Genomic DNA, 15,376 nt, shown 5'->3' with positions numbered 1-15,376 from the left:
TTCTTCGAAGGCAGCTGAACAGGCAGTGGGCCGATGGCTTCTGTTGTGCAATGGAACAGCAACTGAAAGCTCACGCCTCTCAATAGTAGACTGGCATTTAATAGAGGGATGTGGAGAAGGGCATGCTTAGATGAAGCCATATATACATAGCCAAGAAGAATGGACAGCTGAATTCAAAAAACCATCAACAATTTCCAGAATTTAAAATCCTGAATCATGACATGACACTAGTGGAATTCAGGTGTTTCTGGTACATGGACTGCTCTCACCCAGTGTGAGGTTGAACTGTTGACCTTGTGTACAACCTACTTCACAAATGAGTCTGTCAGATACGCTAAGCCTATAGGCTGAAGATGATGCCCCAACACTGTGGAGAAACCTCAGGTGACTGTCCAGGCAGCTGGCTGTTTCTGTCAACTCACAAAATTTTTGGAAGTTGCTTTTGTGCACTTCCTGTTTTTATTTTTGTTAGCTAATATTATTTCCTTCTTGGGTCTCTGAGGGAGTTGAAGATTAGTTAGTTATAGTTGAAGATTAATTAGGATAGAAAGTGAATTAGATACATTTTGGACTTACTAAAATAGGATAGATAAGGGAATTATTTTCTCTGATTTGTCAAATACAAATGGACTAGACATCGTTTAGGTATTTGTTACTTGTATATATTGTATATAGTTATTGTACTTTTGTATATAGTTTTTCTTTTGTTAGTTATAACCTTTTGCCTTTTTTCTTTTTATTAAAATAGAAAAGGGGAAATGTGGTGATATTTTATTTGTACTGAAATGTTATTTTAATTTTATGTTAATAAATAAAGTTGCCCTGGGGTCAGAGCTATTAGAGCCATAGTAAGAGTGTGGTGGTTAGAAGAGCTAGGTAGATTTCTGTGTGTTCAGGGATACAGCCAGTATTGGAGACATACGCCTTTAAGACTTGGAGGGCGGTACTTACAGGCAGTGATGAGGCAGTCATGTGGTTGGGTTTACAACCAATGAGAAGGCAGAACAGAAAGATTATTTAAACAGGGACACAGGAAGTACCTCCCTCTCTCGGGGAAGCTAGGAGCACTGCAGGAGGTAAGATTTTATCTCTGAGCTCTGACCTCTCGGCTTTCTCTTTTACATTGGCTCTGTGTTTCTTATTTTAATAATACGATTGGTTACATCTACAGATGTGTGTCACTGTCGTGAAAAGCCTTATGTTATGAAAACATTTTTAATACCATATTCTGTAGGTCTTTGAAGTGTTTGAAAACATACCTAACATAACTATAAATCTGATAGTTATAGATGAGCAACTATTAACTTCTATTTATTATCCTAAATAGCTTTCAAAACTAAAACATTACATACCCTTTTAATTGAGCTGCATAGATATAATACCTTAAACAAGACTAAAAACATACATACAGTATAAAAAATAAACAAATTTGTATCAATATACAAAAATCCATACCAATGTAAAATAAAATATTTAAGATGAGTAGTTGCTTTTTTAGTTTAAAAGTAGATTCAATAATCTACCTTTTTATTCAATCATTTCTAAATCTCCCCTTTTTTCTTTTCAGAAGATCCCTGAATCTAATCACCTTTGTTCAGCTTTTTTCCTGACAATTACCAATAACAACTTGTAACCAGCCCCCCTAAACAATGACAAACATCTATAACCCATCAAGTGACCATAAGCCATCCACCTCACTTCTTGGGAATATTAACATTGTGTTCTCTAGACTGCTTCCTGTTGGTTGGGGGCACTGACATCTTTAGGAGACCCTGGGAAAATTAGGATAATGGTCAAGTCCTGGTGGAGTTAGCTCTATTATTTGTTGTCCTGTCCCTGTGCAATGGGAAAGTGCAAGGCTTATCTGAAATCCTGGCTGGAGTAGTCTGTGAGGCTCTGCCATCTCAGCCAGCAGCCTTCAAGCTGTTCTCTGAACTCTGAGGAAACTGCAACAGAGGCATGCTGGGAGGCTGGATCACCTCTTCCACCTGTTTTCATCAGTGTCTGGGCCCCTTGCTCTGAAAACACATATACTTTCAAAGGTAACATATATATCTTCATTAACACAAGTCTGGAATATGCAGTGTGCACAAGTCAAAGATTACTTTTGTTTTATGTTTGAGCAGGTAAAGGCATCTGCCAACCTTATAAGTCCATCTGGACTCAATAATCAAACTTTAATATAAATCTCTATCCATCCATATGAAAGTATGGCATATAATAATAAGTCATGAGGACTCTGTAGCTAACAAGATTTAACATGTCTCATCTCATCTCAGCACTGTTCCTATGTCAAGAGATCAGCTTACACATCACCTGTGTAGTCTTTTTTGGTTCCCCCCATATCTTCAGCCAAGGTACTCAGAAGGTCTTCCCTAGTCAAATCTGATCTCTATTAGTCTGGAAGTAATCCACAGCCTTTCATTTCCTGTGGAAACAACAGCATAACCTCTCCTCCAATGCAACACATTGTCTGACTTCCATTTTTAAGTTAAAATATTTTAAAAATATATAGGTTGGTTTAATTTAGCAGTTTCCATAATCCAATGTCTCTCAGCAGCTATTATTTTTTGTACATTAACATTTAAAAAATTCAAAGTTAACAAGACGCCATATAGAATCCAAACTCCCTGTGTATTTTCCATCCTTAGGTTATTTTTTTTTATTACTTTACTCTCTCTTTAAAGACTTTATTATTTTTAAACTATTTTTCTATGACCCATTTTTTTTCCTTAAGCCTAGGCACATTGTTAAACACACTGTAACCTGTTCAGAATTATTTTCTGTGTGAACCTGCTTTACTGTGTATCTTTTTTCTGTCTGCATGAGTAAAACCTTAAACCTGCCACATGGCTTATCTCATGGCACACTGGCAGCTCAAGCAGGCTGCCAGGAGATGTGTCTGTGTACTGAAGCCAGCATGAGAGACATAAGGCTTGGAAGCCAAGTTTGGCTCCATTTTTGTGTGTTCAGACCTCTTTATAAGCTTTCATCTTATGTTGATATATGTCACTGGACATTGGGTGCCATTGGGTGAATTTATCTGTCTTCCCAGTCAGTTCCCAATTCATGACATGGAGACTTATTATCAATTATGAAAGTTTGGCCAATAGCTTAGGCTTGTCCCACTAGTTCTTATAGCTTAAATTAACCCATTTCTATTTGTCTACATTTTGCCACTTGACTCATGGCTTTTACCTGTCCTCCTGCATATCTTGTTCCCTCTTCATCTGGCTCTCAACCCTCCCCACTTCTTCTTCCCAGCATCCTGTGTGCCTAAAAATCCGGCCTAGCTATTAGCTGTTTTGCTTTTTATTAAACCAATCAGAATGACACATTTTCACAGTATACAAAAGAAATTATATTGACAGTGGCAGAAGCTAAGCTCCTGTTTATTTGCATGAACAGAAATAGTTGCCATTGGCATCTTCTTTTTATTTTGTTTTTGTAAGAATATAAATCCTTGGTGTGTGGTCTATAGGTGTGAGTCTGAATCTTGGATGCAGTCCTTATGAATATGACCAGGAGCTTGTCATTAACATTCTAAACCTGTTTCTCTGTCTCTGAAAGGGGTAACTGAACCACTATACAGTTATTTGGGGAACAAAATAAATGATACATTTAAAGTGCCTGGACAATTCTTTTATAAAGTACTCAAGAAATATTGTCAATTATACATTTTATTACCACTCCTACCCCTGAGGAAGGGGCAATCTATACTGTGGAAACTGCATGTAATTGGATGTAGCATGTGGAAGCCATTCTCAGCCTTATCTGGAGCAAGCTTCCTATGCAGAGGTGTAGGATAGGGCTGGCTATATACACGTCCCGAGTTTTCAGTGAGTTCCAGTGGCTTGCAGAGCATATTTAGAGGAAACCTAGCTGGTCCTGTTTCTATGATCCTATGTAAAGGTTCATTCACGGCCTTTCCATTGTGACATCTTCCTCCTTCCAAGCCAGCACAGCTGATAAGATGTCTGCGGCCAGTGCTTAAATATCATATTACCATCATTTGGCTATTTATCACAGGCAGGTGCTTTGAATTCACCTGATCCCAGTCTTTTTCATTTCAGAGCTGCCAAACTGTGACTCTGCACCCAAGACAGCAGTTTCCCTTTTTCTTTGACCAGCATGGGCTGAACACGGCTGTCTGCTCAGCTGTTTCTCATTAACTTGCCTCACAGGTCAGTGAAGAATGCCAGTGTCCCTAGTTTGCCATGCATGTTCACAGGGGGTTCCCTAGCATCTCACACAGGGCCTGGAACACAGTAGAGGCTTTTAAAACATTTGTTAAGTGAATGAACCTAATTGCATTGGGAAACTTATGCAAACTCTCTACTTTTTTGCTGAACAACTGGTATTTGTTGAGCAAAATGAATCCACTGCACCCACCTCATGTCCAAATATAGGTCAGAGGCTACTCTTTGACACCTGAAGGATTATACTCAATTGAAAAGCTACAGGAAAGCAAAGCCAAGAGAGGTTAGGCCACATGCTCAAAGTTACAAAGCAAGGAACAAAACCAGAGGTGATTTGAAATAGCTGGAGGCTGCTGCCTGACTGTGTCCTTCCTCTGTGTATAGAACTATGTAATTATTGGAGTCAGAAGGCACACCTACAACTTTTAGATGCAGTTATGAACTCCACTATAAAGTCACTTTTGTGAATGATGGTGATGAATCTGCCCTTTATTTTAATCTTTATTATGAGTGTATGCATTCAGTGAGTGAGTGCATATGTGTGCAGGTACACATGTACATGTACGCATGTGTCTATGGAAGCCAGAGAACAATCTTGAGTGTTCTTTCTCAGAAGCCTTCCACCTTGCTTTTTTTTTTTTTGAGGCAGAGACTTTTACTGAACTAGAAGCTACTGACAAACAAGCCCCCACCCCCACCCCCAGGAGCTTAGACAGCAAGCCCTAAGAACCACCTGTCTCCAAAGGCCCAGTTCTGAGGTAACAAACATGTGCCACTGAGCCCTGCTTTTTTTTGAGTGTTTGTTTTAGGGATCAAACTCAGTTCCTCATGCTTGCACATCACACAGTATACTGACTTAGTCTTTTCTTCCACCCCAAATCTGTTTTTTAAATAAAACAAGAAGGTCAATTGTGTGTAACTACAGCTTGAAGATTGTAGAACATCAGCATGCTCTAAAAAATTGAGATCCTGAAATTCACCTTGAGAGGACTACATTCTAAATTCCACTTACGTGTTATTTTAAATTTCTAAGCTGTCACATCAAGCACCTCACTGAAACCTGCTGTTGGTTGTTTGTAGCACTGTAATTAGTGAGCCCCTGACTAAAGCACCCTTGGTCCCAGGGTTACCCCAATCTGAAAGGAGCAATGGGTGACTTTCAAAAGCCAGTCAGAAATAAGGTATTTTAAGATGCCAGAGAGTCTTCCCCATACATTTCTTTTCCTTTTTTTTCATTTTTTAAATTTATTTATTAAATTTAATTTTACATATCAGCCACGGATTCCCTTGTTCTCCCCCCTCCCACCCCCACCCCCGCCTTCCCCCCCAGCTCACCCCCCATTCCCATCTCCTCCAGGGCAAAGACTCCCCTGAGGATTGAGTTCAACCTGGTAGATTCAGTCCAGGCAGGTTCAGTCCCCTCCTCCCAGGCTGAGCCATGTGTCCCTGTATACAGGGACACTCCCCATACATTTCTTAATTCAGCCACCAGTGATACTGCCTGGCAGGATGTTTTCTTAGAGGGAAAGGAGCAAGAGTAGGTATTAAAACAGTCTTTTCAACAGTGTAATTTGAAGCTGCAGTTTCTTGTGGACTAACTCTGGAGGAGACAGGCATTCAGGAGATCCTATAAACAAGAGTGTGCTCAAGATAACAAAGGCAGGGACATGTGGCTCATGGGCTTCTACACTTTCCTTTACCTACAGCTTTGCTAACAGTGTGTCTCTGGGTCCTCTGTTGCTATCAAATTTATGCCTTATGAAATGTCAAAAGGGAAGCACTGATTCTCCAGTACAGCAAGTATTCTCTCTCTCTCTCTCTCTCTCTCTCTCTCTCTCTCTCTCTCTCTCTCTCTCTCTCTCTTTCTCTCTCTCTCTTCCTCCTCCCTTCCTTCTTTTCTCTTTCTCTTTCTTTTTTTTTAAATGTAATGTCTTTTGGAGAATTTTTCACAACTCTGGATAAATATTTCTCTGTCAATTCAAGCAGAAAAGTGCTTATGACTTCTCCACAATGATACTGCTGTCTGTTTATGAGGCAATTGTGTGTAGCAGAGTAGTCAGGGCACCCAGCATGTGCACAGCCCTGACTATTTCCTCTGAGAGTAGAAACACATGCTTCTTTCCCCAGTGGGTGACACTGGAGAAGGAGGAGGGTGCATTACAGTTTCTAAGGCCATAGAGTTCATAATAATTCATGATGCCCTGCAGAATCTTGCACAGAGAGATACTGTAATATTCTGAGAATTCCTGCCCTGAGAAGATGTAAACACCTATCTCCCCATCATAAGAATGCAGTGACTCTGGTGATCAGATGGCTGAATACCCTAACTATGATCATAGAAACCTCATCCAGTGACTGATGGAAGCAATGCAGAGATCCTCGGCCAGGTCCTAGGTGTCCAATCGATGAGAGAGAGGAGGGATTCTATGAGCAAGGGATATTGAAACCATGACTGGAAAAAGGACAGCCAAACTAGTGGAAACACATGAACTGTGGACCAATAGCTGAGGAGCCCCCATGGCTAGGCCCTCTGGATAAGCAAGACAGTTGTTCAGCTTGAACTGTATAGGGGTCCTCCAAGCAGTGGGATTGGGACCTGTCCCTAGTACATGAGCCAGCTTTTTGTAGCCTAGTGCCTATGGTGAGACACTTTGCTCAGCCTTGGTGCAGGGAGAAGGGGCCTGGACCTGCCTCAACTGAATGTACCAGGCTCTGCTGACTCCCCATGGGAGACCTTGCCTTGGAGGAAGGGAATGGGGGGTGGGTTGGGGGTGAGGGCTGGGGCGGGGCAGGAGAAGGGAGGACAAGGTAATCTGTGGTTGGTATGTAAAATGAATAGAAAATCTCTTAATTAAAAATAAAAGAATGCAGTGACAAACCAAAATACCATCCCACCTAAATTTGCTTTGGAAACCAATGAGTTTATTGGAATTACTCACAGAACATGTGTGAGGCACTGCCTGAAGGAGCATATGTGACCCCAAAGCAGCTGCAATGGAAAGTTGTCACCCAGCAAGGATGATCGGTTTCCCCATAGCCATGCAGGCAAAACCCCTTTCTGTTAACTTTCCCAGGCCTGTGTACTTTGGCATTAGAAACCCCAAAGCGATTAGCATTCAGGGCAGAAATGCATTTAAATGGCTGGATGAAACAGCTGGAATCTCAGGTCAGACCCAATGGGCCTCCCTGCTCCTCCTTTCTATGAAGGACTACTAACAGCCAATAAGCCTGATGATCTCTTGCAAGCAGGTACAGCTGATCCAATGAATATGATGGCTGTTTTGTGAGGACCATATTTTACATAGAAACACATCTAATGGCTTTGGGCTCACAGTGACCTGAGTCTGATCTGTCTTTTCCAAACCATACCTCCTCCAGGACACCATGGTTGCCTCTATGGGGAACTGATGGGGCCTGTGTTCCTCTCTTAAACCAGGTACCATTTAGATATGATCTCATTTATTCCTCCGCGAGGCCCTGAGAGGTGTGAATATTAAATTGATTTTGTACATAAAGAAGTTTAGGTTGAGAAGTTACACAGATCTGGGAGGGATTCTCTCATTTTTCCCACTATTTAGCTGGTGATATTAGATAAGTTTCTTAACTCTTCTGAGCTTTATGTTCTCAGCTACGCATGCGTACACACACACACACACACACACACACACACACACACACACACACACACACAGTATGAATCTTAAAGGGTCTTATTAATAAAAACAAACCCGGAGCCAGGTATTGGGGTGAACACTGAAAGATCAGAGAAAAACAGGCCACAACTAACCTGACCTCGCCAATTCCTCAGTTTGATCTTGTTTTTTCAAACTGGAAGCCTCTGTGTCCTCATCCGAATGGATCTCAGCTGAACTGCTGCTCAAAAGCTAAAAGTTTAAAAAAGGTCTAGTTCCTAGTCCTCATGCTTATATATCTTTCTGCTTCCTGCCATCACTTCCTGGGGTTAAAGGTGTGTTTCACCATGCCTGGCTGTTTCCAGTGTGGCTTTGAACTCACAGAGATACAGATGGATATAAGCCTCCTGAATGATAGGATTAAAGGCATGTGCTACCACTGCCTAAACCTATGTTTAATATAGTGGATGTTCTGTTCTCTGACCCCCAGATAAGTTTTTTGGGGTACACAATATACCAAACACACACACACACACACACACACACACACACACACACACACACACACACACACACACTGTATCCTTCTCTCTCTTATTCTCCTCCTTGTCCTCCCCCCTTTCTACCCCTCCTTCATCATTTTTCTTTTTCTCCTTGTTCTTTCAGCTTTTGCTTTGGAAAGGAAAAGAACCCAGAGAGGAAATTCTAAGAATGAGTCAACATTTAAAAGCACAGACCATGTGTCAAGTTTGATGCTAAATAGCTGATAGAGTCCCTGCTTGACACATGATAGATATAGAAGACCAGAGAAGTAATAAAACAGAACCTGCCTCTCCACAGTGAAACTAAGATTTGTATCCATTTTATTGCAGTGCCTGAGTTTTAACCACTCCGACTTTTGAATAGGTGCTTTATTTTTTTGCTGTGTATTTGATTCCTGTTAAAGAAGGGATGTGTATGTATGGGAGGAAGGTTAGGATTAAGAAGCACAAATTATATGAACCCTGTTCTAGTTTCCTTTCTGATTACAAAAAGTAACTTAGGAGAGGAAGGGTTTATTTGCCTTATAATTCCAGGTTATGGTCCATCACCATGGGGAAGTCAAGTCAGGTACTTCAAACAGCTAGACATGTCACATCCATAGTCAGGAGCAGAGAGGAATGAGTGTATACATGCTTGCTTGCTTGTGCTTAACTTGATTTCTCTGGTCTTATACAGTTCAGGACCCCTAGGGAATGGTGCTCCCCAAACTGGGCTAGGTCTTTGGACATCAATTAACTTAATTAATACAGAATAGACATGCCTACAGGCTCACCCAATGTAGACAATCTTTCACTGAAGTTCTTCTCATATGATTTTAGCTTGAGTCAAGTTGACAATTAAGTTACCCATCAGAAAACCCTGAAGAATAGATATCAGGCAGAGATAGTTACACTAAACTCTTTTGTCATTTATAGAATGAGGTTGAATGGAATATCTTCTTACTAAAATGTCTTTCAAGGTCATCTAGACCAGGGTTTAATAGACTATGCTAGTGGGTCAAAGTCAGCCTGTTGCTTGTCTCTGTAAATACAATTTTGTTGGAACATGATTATTTTCATATTACAAAAGCTAGTGTATTAATATTGACAGAGACACTATGACCATCAAACCTAAAATATTTATATATTTTTATTTAAAATGGTAAGATGTTGATTTTATTTCTAGTGTGAGTTTTCTGATAAATAGTAAGTGATATGGTATACTAGACAACTTTACAACTTGCATTGCACACACATAGTTTCACTTAGGTTTCTACATGTCTTTAAATGAGTGAGTGATAATCTCCTACTCTACCACAACTACAGGGTAGATCCTTAGTATGAGCTCTTAGAAGCTGTCTAAGATTAGAGGAAGTTTTCCAGATGTCTCATGTTCTTTGCACTTACGTGTTTTTTCTACTGCAAATCCTCATATGCCTTTGAAAGGAACAAAAATGAATGATGGCTATACTGCATACTCTGTATTCATAGGATTTTTTCTTCAATGTGGATTCTCACATGTCCTTGAAAAAATGAAGAGCAACTGAAAATTTTTCCACACTACAGATATTCAAAAGTGTTTTCTCCAGTGTACATTTTTGTATATATATTAAAGTATTCCAAAATGCTTTTTCTGTGGTTGATATATTGTGTACCCTAATAAACTTAGCCAGAGGTCAGAGAACAGAATAGCCACTAGATTAGACACAGAGGCCAGACAGTGGTGGCACACACGCCTTTAATCCTATCACTTGGGAGGCAGAGATCTGTCTGGATGTCTGTGAGTTCAAGGCCACACTGGGAACAGAGCCAGGCATGGTGGCACACACCTTTAATCCCAGCACTTGAGATCTCATGCCTTTGCTTGGGAAGGACACATACCTTTAATCCCAGGAAGTGATGTCAGGAAGCAGAAAGGTATATAAGGCATGAGGACCAGGAACCAGAGACTTTTAGCAGCAGTTCAGCTGAGATCCATTTGGGCGAGAACTCAAAGCTTTCAGTCTAAGGAAACAAGATCAGCTGAGGAGATGGCGAGGTGAGGTTGGCTGTTGCTTGTTCTGTCTCTCTGATCTTTCAGCTTTCACCCCAATATCTGGATGTGGGTTTTGTTGTTGTTGTTGTTTTATAAATAAGACCATTTAGCACTTCATCTTATACCTTTCTACATTCCTTACATCCAGTGGGAGTATATGCCAAAATACCTTCCCACATTTCTTACATCCAATGGGAATTTCTCTCAGTGTGTGTTCTTATGTGGATATAGAGGGCTGATAATAACAAATACAGGCTTTCCCATATTTCTTCCATTCATAGGGTTTCTTTCACCCATTATGTCTGGTTGTGTGTGTGTGTGTGTGTGTGTGTGTGTGTGTGTGTGTTTGCTTGTTTTTTTTTGTTTGTTTTTTTGCTTTGTTTTTGTACTGAGGACTGAGCCTAGGACCCTATGCACACTGAGCAAGCACACTATCACTGGGATACCTCCAAAGCCTCTCTATGAGTTCTTATATATGCAATGAAAGATGAAGAAGAGCTAGAAGCTACCCTCCACTCCTTCAATCACAATATTTTTTTTCAGCATGCTCCCTCACAGTGTATTAAAAGATTAGGGACATATGTAGGAATTCCTAAACTCCTTATGCCATAGTGTTTCTCTATGCTTGGTTTTTTTTTTTTTCATGTGTATACTCAGGGAAGGGGTTGTAGAGCTCTTACATGTAGCAAACATTCATAGGACTTCACGTTGGTGTTTTCTCATAGGTATTTAAAAAGACAGACAACTGTAAGCTTTCTTGGAGTCCATATGTTTTCTCACATTAAAGTAGGTTTTGAAGGTGCAATGAAGGCCTTCCCACACTTTATACAATCATATGGTGACTCTATAGTGTGAATCCTCATGTATTTTGAAGTCATAGGTAGAAGTCAAAGCCTTCCCACATTCCTTAATTCCTAAGTTTAATCTTTACCATGTATGTCTTCATGTTCTTTGAGGTATGAAGAGATATTAAAGCCTTCACCACATTTCAGAAAACTCATAGTTTGCTTTCCCATTGTAAATCTTCACACACGCCCTCCCCCAAAATGAATGACTGAAGGCTTTGAAACATTGCCTGCCTTTATAGAGCTTCTCTTCTGTGGGAGTCTCCAAAGGGTTCCTAGACAGAAGTCAGAAAATGGAAATCTTTCCTACATTCCTTATACTATTATGGTTTGCTTCCAATGTGTGGTTTAATGTATTCTTAAGGAAAGAATGAAACACAAAGGTTTTTCCACCTTCATGGGTTCCATGATATTTTACTTCAGTACTTCTCTTGAGTTATGCAAGCATAAGCAAGGTTTGAAATTTGCCCACATTGACTTTCTCATTTCTTTCATAGATTTTCTCCACCATGACTCAAACATCTCTTATCAATTTAGTTTTGAACAATGCTATAGGATTCTCATTTTTTTTGTGTCTAGAAGAGTAAGAATGATTTCTTTTTAATTATACTATTTTCTCTTCATTGTATATTTTTTCCACATTTATATCTTAAAGAACAACTAATTAATTCATATTAATGTAATTCAAAACCTTCCTGATGATCTGCATACAAATATTGTAGATAAGTTCTCTGTCTTAGTTAAGGTTTTTATTGCTGTGAAGTGACACTATGAAAACAGCAACTCTTATAAGGAAACCATTTTTTTTTTTTTTTTTTTTTTTTGGTTTTTCGAGACAGGGTTTCTCTGTGTAGCTTTGCACCTTTCTTGGAACTCACTCTGTAGACCAGGCTGGCCTCGAACTCACAGAGATCTTCCTGCCTCTGCCTCCTGAGTGCTGGGATTAAAGATGTGTGCCACCACTGCCCGGCTAGGGAAACCATTTAATTAGGGTGGCTCACTTACAGTTTCAGAGGTTCAGTCCATTATCATAGTGGTGAGCATGGCAGAGAGCAGGCAGATGTGGTACTGGAAAAGTAACTGAGAGTTCTACATCTTTTAGGCAACAGGACGTTGACTGAGACACTGGGCAGTATCCTGAGCATAAGAAACCTCAAGGCCCGCCCACACAGTTACACACTTCCTCCACAAGGCCATACCCACTCCAACAAAGCCCTAATTCCTAATAGTGCCACTCCCTTTGAGATCATGGGGGGCAATTATATTTAAACTACCGCATCCTCCCATCACTGTCTACAGATCTTCCTTATGTTCTCAGTGAGAAATTAGATGAGTTATTTTAGCAGTTACAGCTTTTAGACATTCCTTACTTGGTGCCATCCATTGATTATGGGCCTATGACAAGGCAGATCATTATGACATACATAGTGGCTGGTAAAGAGAGAGAGAGAGAGAGAGAGAGAGAGAGAGAGAGAGAGAGAGAGAGAGAGAGAGAGAGAGAGGAATAGGGTTGTTACTCTTTACAGGATATGTTTGCTAACCTCAGATCTAGTATGGAGGTCATCAAGCTATTAAGACATGTTCTTTTATTAGGGGAAATAACAAAACACATACTTTAACCTACATGTATTTTAATTTTTAAAGATTTATTGTTCTTATTTTATGTGTTTGGATATTTTGCCTTTATGTATGTCTGTGCACCATACTTATGCTGTGCCCATGGAGGACAGAAGAGGATATCTGGTCCTCTGGAACTAGAGTTATAGATGGTTGTGAGCCTGCATGTAGGTTATAGAAATTAAACTTTCATCTTCTTCGAGCAACAAGTGCTCTTAACTGCTGCACCTTCTCTCCAGATCCCTAAAATATTTAAATGTACTATAATTCTAATATATTTTTACTGCTTTTTCTGGTCTAGATATATAGAGACTGATTCAGACAGTGATTTGAAACTTGATGTCTATGTAGGAGCCATAGAGATGTCACAAATGATAAAAGAATTTTGTCCAGTAACATGAGTTTAAATGCAGCAAAATCTTGAAATTCTCACATTTGTCCTTCTGCTGTATTGTGTTCCTGTGACAGATTTAGTTCAAAAAGAGAATTTTGTTTTAAAAATAGTTTCAAAATTTTTAAGAATAATGGTGATCAGACTTCCTGTCTCAGTATAAGCCACAAAACAAGACAATATCTATGAAGTGTTTGCAGATATTGGGCAGCAGGCAGAACCATCATTTCTCAAGGGAGGTAAGCAATGGTCTGGGCTTCCCTCACAGAGGCATTGTTCTGGTTGAGCTACATGGTGATATTGATGAGGCAGAGAGACAAGGGTTGGAGTTTCAGGAGTCCATGGTGGTAGCCCACCCCACTGGAAGAAACTTATACCTGGAACTGCTAATCTAGCCCAGAATCCATGCCTAGGAGATTATAGGCACTAAGGAAGAACCTATTATTTTGTAAAATTGACAAACTATCTTCTAAATTCATATCTTCATACTGAAAGATTAGACAAATTCTAGTCCTCATCATAAGTTTTTTTTCCCAGTGAGTGGTGGTTAATATAGACTCACAGCATGTTGAAGTTCAAAGAACAAGTATCTCTAGAGTGCTCAGCCCCAAATGGGGCAACAATATCATACCTCCTTGCCTCCAAGACTCAGGGAGTATTGCTGAAGATAGGGAATTAAGGTTATGAGGATGGGAAAAACTGCTATGAAAACTGTCTTCTGTACACACAGAGATGTTGCACTCATGAAATCCCATCATCTAGTTTTCAAGTTAGTCAAGAGTACCACAAAGTTACACCAAGCAGCAAACCTCATACAAGAGGTTTATTGGAGGGAAGAACAGAATGGACAGCAGAGGGCTCAGTGGAGGGTAGGCTTTTATTGGGGTCTTTCAAGTATGCCCAGTAAGCTAGTGGAAAAGTACAGCACAGCTGGAAGCATTGTCTGGTGCCAACTTTGAAACACTGTTGTATTTCATTGCTATAAAATATTGATAATGCTGAGTCATGAAGGCAGGGATTTCCAAGTCTCAGGGTTCAGTAGCAGGCCACAGCAGGGTAATTTTCCACTGGCCTGTTACCTGCAGTATCATTCTTGAGCCTCCAAATATCTTACAGGGCATAGAAAAAGGCAAATTCAGCATCTTTTCATGGTCTTTCTTGTAGTACTCTGATTCTCGCACAAGTACTTTACATAGTTGCATGCAGAGAAGCATCATGTGGTTGCTGAAGCAAGATAGTTTGAGGGTTCTTCCCAAGTTCTAATACTCACCAGCTGTGTGCCTCATGCAGTTCATTAATTGTCTTTGCCTCAGTTTTCCTTAGTCTTTTCCTATAAAGCCATTGTGAGAATTCATGAGTTCATATATAGCCATCTTCGGTGCTATTGATTCCAAGACTCTCTAAGGTATACAAACCCATAGATGCTCAAGCCCTTTATAGAAAATGGCCTAGCTTCTATATGCTGTTATGTATATCTTCCTCATCTATAGATTTATTATAATGCCTAACAACATGCAAATGTTATAGCTCTGTATTGTTTTGGGAATGATGACAAAAATATCATTACAGATTAAGTACAGATGCATTGTTTTTGTGAGTATTTCTTATCTGTGTTGGAGAATCTACAGATGTGCAATCCATGGGTTTGGAGGGCCTGTGTGTATATGAGGCTCATAGAACAGCACTATTGACACATAACAGAATGGTATAGACATTCATTAACATCTTTGTTTATAATCTTTCTCTAGCAGGATTTTGTTGAGCAAGATTGGTGGCTCTCTACCCTCAAAACCCTGCAATATAGGTCATCAATCTTGGCCACAAGTAATGAAAACTGAACTCTGACTAGCTTTGGCCAAAATGGAAGTTCAAGGGTAAGTTAGCTTCTGGTATGTCTTCATTATGGTATCTAACATTAGCTACCAGGAAGTAATATCCTTGGGAACAGAGCAATCTCATCTAGGAATTTGATAAGGAATTATGTCTGACTTGACTTCATTTAATATAAATTTTTTGGGGAAAGCACTTCCAAATGTTGATTTCTATTTGAAAAGTTAAAACAAGTTCTCTTCTGATATTCTTTCATAATTTCTTCCATCAAGCAACAAATATTTGTTAAGAACTGAGTATGTGAGT

General features: G+C 39.8%; 1 long non-coding RNA gene across 3 annotated transcripts in view; it reads left to right on the top strand.

Moving 5' to 3' along the window:
* The window catches only part of LOC143273301 (uncharacterized), a 105,652-nt gene that overhangs the window by 12,117 nt on the left and 78,159 nt on the right, over positions 1-15,376 (top strand). For 2 of the 3 annotated variants that reach the window (XR_013051261.1, XR_013051262.1), the window contains exon 2: positions 14,989-15,114. This is a non-coding gene — a long non-coding RNA (uncharacterized LOC143273301). Of the gene's footprint in view, positions 1-4,080; positions 4,185-14,988; positions 15,115-15,376 lie in introns of those variants that run through there. The other variant, XR_013051263.1, reaches the window with a different exon arrangement.

This window comes from Peromyscus maniculatus, chromosome 5, assembly GCF_049852395.1.
Source record: "Peromyscus maniculatus bairdii isolate BWxNUB_F1_BW_parent chromosome 5, HU_Pman_BW_mat_3.1, whole genome shotgun sequence".
Classification (NCBI taxonomy): Eukaryota; Metazoa; Chordata; class Mammalia; order Rodentia; family Cricetidae; genus Peromyscus; species Peromyscus maniculatus.
The sequence above is the reverse complement of the archived record's forward strand: the minus strand, read 5'-3'. Positions and strand labels throughout refer to the sequence as shown.